Source organism: Suricata suricatta, chromosome 13 (assembly GCF_006229205.1).
Source record: "Suricata suricatta isolate VVHF042 chromosome 13, meerkat_22Aug2017_6uvM2_HiC, whole genome shotgun sequence".
Lineage (NCBI taxonomy): Eukaryota > Metazoa > Chordata > Mammalia > Carnivora > Herpestidae > Suricata > Suricata suricatta.
Window position 1 is genome coordinate 74,633,641 of NC_043712.1, and position 6,611 is coordinate 74,640,251.

The window sequence follows — 6,611 nt, forward strand, 5'->3', positions numbered from 1 at the left end:
GTTCAAAGTAGGCAGTCTAGGGTTTGCACATCGAGTTGTCAGATTTAGGGGAAGCAACAGCAAAATAGAGGACACACAGTTAAAGTTGAATTTCAGATAAACTGCAGTTCTTTATCAATAACTTTAGTGTAAATAATTCCCAAATATTATATATGTAAAACCGATGTTTTTCTGAAATTCAAATGTAATGGGTGTCATATTTTATACGGCACCTCTGCTTTTGCAGCAACTCAAAAAGGTCAGGAAAAAAAGCCAGGGCTTTCCAGCCTTGGCTTGTGGACCCATCACCAGGAGGTCACAGGAAGGCACTGTAAATTCCCGACGTAGTGTCCACAGGCGAGCAGGAAGATGGGGGAGGGAGGCACACGCCCAGGTAGCCACATGCCTTCCAGAGTCCCCCAAGAGTGTCCCCAACAGACTCCAGAGGTCTCTGGAGCCCGACCTGCTCACTGGCCACTTCTCACTGCAAGGGAGGCTGGACAGAGGATGTCATGATAGATTTGAACCAGGATGATTCATTGTCTGGGAATGCAGCCACTGGAACAAATCCAAGCCTCTTTTAGCAAGGAAGGCGGAGGGAACAGGTGAGCAGTTGAAAGCGCCTGCCATAACCTTTTCTTCATTTTCCTTTTCATGTTTATTATTTTTGAGAAAGTGTTAGCAGGGGCATGTCCAAGAGAGGGAGTGAGAGAGAGGGGATCCAAAGCAGGCTCTGCGCTGACAGCAGCCAGCCTGACGGGGCTTGAAATCACAAACTGCGAGATCATGACCTGAGCCAAAGGCGGATGCTCAACAGACCGAGTCGCCCACCATTTCTTCTGCATACCTTCCTGGGACATGATATTATCCAGCTTGGATTGCTGTTATTCCAAATTCCTGTTATCAAAACAGTAGGAATTTTTTCTAGAATAAAAATCTAGATACAAGTTTTCAAACATCATTTCCAAGAATTTCTGAAATACTCTCTCCGTCCCTTCCCCCCAGCACAGAGGGATGTCCCTGCCGATTGAAAATCATTACACTTGACTTTTCTCCCCATTTCAGCCTGGGGAAATAGGTCAGAGAGAGGCTTTATCTTAAAGGGGAAAAGAAAAACTTTAACAGACATTAAAATGGAAATATTCAGGGCGCCTGGGTGGTTCAGTCGGTTAAGCGTCTGACATCGGCTCAGGTCATGATCTCACAATTCGTGAGTTTGAGGCCCGGGCCAGTCTCTCCACTTTCAGCATGGAGCCAGCTTCAGATCCTCTGTCCTCCTCTCTCGCTACCCATTCCCTACTTGCTCTCGCTCTCTCTCAAAAATAAATAAACATTAAAAAATTAAAAATGGAAATATTCAAAAGCACTTTGGGAGGAGATAAATATATTTTTGCTCACCACTCTCAGTGAGGAATAAATCAGGAGTTGGAAATAAAGACACGAGTGCCTCAGTTCTGGCTACAGCTCCTCTTACCCGTGCAGTGAAAGGCACATTTTACCTATTGCAAAAGGCACGTGCTCTTCTGTATAGAAAGGAGCAGACCTGCTGCAGGCTTCACTCTCTGTGTATAAATAACTTCAGTCCCTTTAGGTAAACTTGTAGGGAGATTTCATCATTCTTAATATCAGAGGAGGGAATTAAAAAGGGGCCTCATATACCGACTGTCACGGTAGAGGGTGAGACTCAAACCCAAGTTACCTTTTAAGGATATGCTTGTGGTAGTACATGGAATCCTAAAATGCTGGAGCAGTAAGTAGCAGCTGGTCCAGCTTTCTGTATTTCAGGATAGAAATTAAAACCAGGGCTGGGAACCTGCCCAACCCCATACAGCTAGTTAGCGGCGGGACCGGGGCCAGGCCCCAGTCCGCAAGCCACTCAAATATGAGCACATACACAGTTTTAGTGCTAAAGCAGAGACGGGCAGAAAAATCCTCTGCCAGACTACATCATCTGCCCTGGCTGCTTCGAAGAGAGCAAAGCAAGAAGCCTGGGAAGACGTGGGCTGAGTCAGGGAAACATGAAGCCTTCTGTTGTGAGCTGTTGGAGCCTAGTCAAGGAGGCAGGCCCACTTGCGAGCAGTGGGAGCCAGTGCACCCTCCATGCCGCCGTTGGGCGGTGCCGGCTGTAGACTTGGGACTCTAACTGTTCTCCCAACACTCCATCCAAGGTGGAGCATTAGGGGAAAACAAAGCTATGGAAAAAGTGAAACAGACATTACACCCCTTTCTTGAAGTTGCAGAAATAGATGGAAATTGCAAAAGCAGGTTCAGGGCCCTAAACAAGGGAGCAGGACCTGCAGACAAGAGAATATCAAAAACAGACTTTCTTACCAAAGTGAGCTTGTCTGATATGTTCATGTTCACAAGTCCAGAAACATGTCATTCATGCAAAAGTGGAGACATAATAACATGCCCCCTGCTGGCTTCCGCATCCCCCAAAAGATACGTCATCTTCAAAATTAAAAATTGAGACTAGGAGTGCCTGGGTGGCTCAGTCAGTTGAGCATCTGACTCTCTTGGCTCAGGTCACGATCTCACGGTTTGTGAGATCGAGCCCTGAGGTGGGCTCTGCGCTGACAGCACAGAGCTAGCTTGGGCTTCCCTCTCTCTCCCTGACTCTCTCTGCCCCTCCCCTTGTGCTCTCTCTCTCTCAAAATAAATAAACATTTTTTTTAATTGAGACTAAGACTCCGATAAAGAAATCCTTGTTGACTCTTTCCTCCAAGCCTGCACAACAAGGTTCCACAACTTACTGTGATCACAGTGGTTTTCCAACCTTAGCATGTACCAGAATCACTTGGAGGACTCATGAAAACACAGATTGATGGTCCTCAAACCCGAAGGATGGATTTCTAGCAAGTTTTGTCAGCTTGGCACCGTAGCTGCTTTCCTGCCTTTCATGAGCCATGGCAGTGCCTTCTCCAGCAAAGATTTGCCTCTTGTTAGTGGCCACAAAAATGTGACATCTTGAGAGGTAAAACAACTACCAAAGTTACGCGGCTAACACTTGTTGGAACCAGGTTTGGAACCCAAGTCATGAGCACTTAACCACCATACAATACAGTACTATAAGGCTAGTCCTGGAACTTTGTGACCTGGCTTGCTGTTGTCATGACACTTAGCTTACAATTACACCTCCACTGCTCTTGGCGTCCCACTTTGTGCCCTATGAAAGGGCTTCATAGTTCCAAATCCAAGAACCAATCAGAGTAGGCTCCTAACTCTGAAACATTTTATGCTTATTATATCATAGAAGTCGACACAGTAGTCTGCTGGCAGGAGAATGCCTGGGACCTTCTCCTTTTGCACTACCCAGTGCAAACACCATGTTCAACATACTCCTCGAACTTATCTCCTTAAGTGAGTTGCTGTTATCTCTGTCTCTCTCCCTCTCTCTCTCTCTGAGCAAAAGACACATCCAGCAGGCGCCCTGGTGGGACCTGCTCACCCTCGTATTCACTTTTTGTCCTTTCTGTTCTACAAATGTGGGATGTGGTAGAAGAAGGCACAGAGGCATCAGGGATGGATGACAACAGCACTTGAAACTATTTTGTTTAGATCCATCCTGAACTTCATGACTTCTCTGTCTGGTCCAATAATACTGATCCCAGTAGGCAGTACGTAGATGCTTATTGGGCTCCCCAATTAAGCTCTTATTTGCCTGACTCTTAAAGTTCTTAGGAGGTAACCTAGCTTTAGGAAAATACATGCAATAATAAACATAGCTATCACCTGTGGAGTGTTGACCATTTACTAGGCACCATTATAAGCTCCCTACTTATATTTTCTCATTTCATACCCATTAGACCCCTATTAGAAGATATTTTTCATATGAAGAAATCGAGGCACAAAGAGACGAGTAACTTGCGCATTGCTACACAAGTAGTGCCAGAGCCTAATTAAAATTTGACTTCCAAGATCATGCTCTTAACTGCTAAAGTCTACCATAATACCAGAAATGACTGACTCTCCGATTGACAGGATGGAATGAGGGGGTGAAGGGATAAGACTTCACTGAGGATATGACTGGCTGAGTGTTCTGGATGCCAGGATGTGTGGGGCACGTAAACTAGGAGGCTCTCCAGTCCTCTATTTTGATGTGGTCCTTAAGGAACCAGAGGTGTTATAAGGTTCAGAAAAGGAGTTCTTTCCTGGGGCCACGCAGACAACATGGGATTGAGGACATGTTGCCTAGCTAATCTCCAGAAATAGCAGACTTATTTGACGGGAGAGTTGACATCTATATTGGATACTCACAGGCATTATCATTGCTTCTAGTGAACCACAAACAACATGGAGAAGTAATGTCAATTGGAAACATTGACTCAGTTCACACTGAGGCATATTTGTAAATTATAGGAGCATTTAGAAAGTTTGAGGTCATTAGCAATAGAGATGATGTTTACAGCCTGAAAACACATTTTTGTCTCCCAAACACATATAGGAACACAAAATGCTTCCCATCTGTCATGCCATCTATCCTTACATATCATGAAACTTAGACCAACCTTCGGAAGTATTACCCCACTGACAACAAAGGAAAAAGATATGCATGTTGTTGCTTGAGTCCACTAGAGTAGTCTGCACTGGGGCCCGGTTTTTAATAAAAATCAAACAAAGGGAGAGATTCCCAGAGGATTGCATTTATATCAGTGTAAATTGCGAAACTGATTTCATTCCCAACCCAACATATTTTCTTCTGTCCTCTTTTTTTTTTTCTTTCTTTCCAGTAGGCCTGTAATGAAGTGCTCACCAAAGCAAAAGAAAACAAAAAGCAACTCATTCTCCGGGTACAGTAAGTGTGGGCCCACAGTTACAGGGCCCTCTATCTTTTGGGGAGTGCCATGCCGCCAAAGATGAAGATTGACTCAAGGATGTGGCACCTGGAGAAAGCGGCAGCAATGGCTGGTCATGCTGAAAAGTGGAGAAGCCCAATGGAAAGCACGTGGGACTACGGGTAGGAATCCCTGGGTTCTAGCTCTGATGCCTGAGCCTGGGCATGTCATTGAACTTCTCTGAGCCAAGAAGGCTAAGCCTCCTCACAATAGAAATTATTCACATCCACCTCGTGGCATCTGGTTAAAAGGGTTAATGAATATAAGGCATCGAGTCAAATGCCTGACACCCAGTGGGTGCTCACTAATATGAGCTCCATCTTCCAGTCCCAGCCCTCTTGACTCCCTCCTACGAGATCGTTCCTGAGAGCAAATAAATGTTAGAAAATCATCTGATGGAATCTAAAGGGCTCTGCAAATGTCAGCGTGCTAAAGATGAGTATGACAGATGAAACCCAAGCTAGAGACATAACCCTTGGGTTTTTAAAAATTATTATTCTTTCCCCTTCAGGCCTTCATTTGATTCCCATTTTAATCATTGCACCCTATAAAAAATGAATGGACCATATGGTATGTTTGGTCTAGGCCCCACATGCGTATACAAGGATCCTCAGCTTTTGCAACAATAGGCGAATACCATCCTCCTCCTACTCAAAGGAACCTTAATCCCAGCCATACAGTTGCATCGAGCTATTTCTGCCTTGCTCTCTCAGATTATTGATCTAGGGAAAAATCACACAACATATTAGGAGAATATTCACGCAGCCCCGTGCAACAGGCCCTGGGACAAAATAGCAGGGCCACCTGCCAAGAACCAGCACCAGCTTGCCAGCCACGTAGCTGAGCGGCCTCAGAAATGGATCTTTAAACACCCATCAAGCCTTTAGGTGATGGAAACCCAGCTGACAGCTTGATTCCAACTTCATGGGAGGCTCTGAGGCAGAACCACCTGCCAACCCAGCCCTTAAATCCGGATCCACAGTAACCATGCAAGGTTTAAGCTGCTACATTTTGGATAAGTGGGTAGTTTGTTATGCAGCCTTGCATTGTAACACACGACCGACTTGCATTTCTGCCACTTCCAACCAAGGACATATTGAATAATACATCAGAACCACTTGGGATGAGTTCTGGGCATCGTAGTTTTTTAAAGCTCTATGGATGAGTTTGACGCGCAGTTAAAAACCTTTCTTTTATTGGAAAGTATAAATATTTAACGTGTAATTATAACCCACTGGCTTTGAATCAGCTAAACTGCATTCTTCCCTCGTGATGCACCAGAAGGAGCAGGACTAGCTGTGCGGCCACTGGCGTTCGAGTGGGCGTCCCCATCATTAGGAAAATCCGGTTTTCTTCTCCTCTCTCTCTAACATAGAAATGAGCAAGAAAGATTCATCTTCACTGTTCTCCTCTTGAATTCCCTCTTGGCTTCATTGTTCCGACTGAAGCCCAAAGTTGGTTTATATGAAGCGCCCCCTGGCCGCGGGACATTCGCAATGGCTGCCATCACACTCTGTTGCAAACCCTCCTTTGCCCCTGACCGAACGCACTGACTCTTTCATTCCACAAATATTTGTCAAGTACATATGAAAATTCTGTCTGACCCAGAGAAAATGGGGGTCATGACAAGAGGCCGACACTCCGTCTCACTCAAATATACCCACCAACGATGCTGAATTCCCAGACCTGAAACTTGAAAACGAGAGTAAATGCATGGTTGAGCCGCTCCTTCTTTTTTCTATTGCTTTTTTCACAAACACTCAAACATCCTCTTAGAGCAGCCACACACCAGCAAAT